The sequence below is a fragment of the Leopardus geoffroyi genome, chromosome C2, assembly GCF_018350155.1.
Source record: "Leopardus geoffroyi isolate Oge1 chromosome C2, O.geoffroyi_Oge1_pat1.0, whole genome shotgun sequence".
Classification (NCBI taxonomy): domain Eukaryota; kingdom Metazoa; phylum Chordata; class Mammalia; order Carnivora; family Felidae; genus Leopardus; species Leopardus geoffroyi.
In genome coordinates, this window is record NC_059333.1 from 48,114,271 (window position 1) to 48,114,766 (window position 496).

A 496-nucleotide genomic window follows, 5' to 3' on the forward strand; every position below is an offset into this window, starting at 1 on the left:
GTCATCCTTGAGTTCTTTTCTTTTAATTTTTTAAGTTTATCTATTTATTTTGAAAGGCAGAGAGACAGAGAGAGCACACAAGTAGGGCAGGAACAGAGAGAGAGGGAAAGAGAGAGAATCCCAAGCAGGGTCCATACTGTCTGCACAGAGCCCAATGCTGGGCTCAAACTCAAACCGTGAGGTCATGACCTGAACCGAAATCAAGAGTTGGACACTTAACCGACTGAGCCACCAGGTGCCCCATCCTTGAGTTCTAAACCAAGTCTCGGGTGTTTATTTGAAGCCCTGTGCCAAAGGCCGGTGAATGCCTAGGGAAGAATGCCATCAGCAGACATAAGTAAGTCTGGGTTCCCAAAGACTTTTAACCTCAGTCTCAGACCATGAGTCTTAATTGCCTGGTAGAAATTACAGACTTTCTAACAATTGCTGAGCAGTGAATTTAGCAATCAGGATGATTTTTAAAAACTTATTTATTCAATGTTCTCTTCTTTCTAGG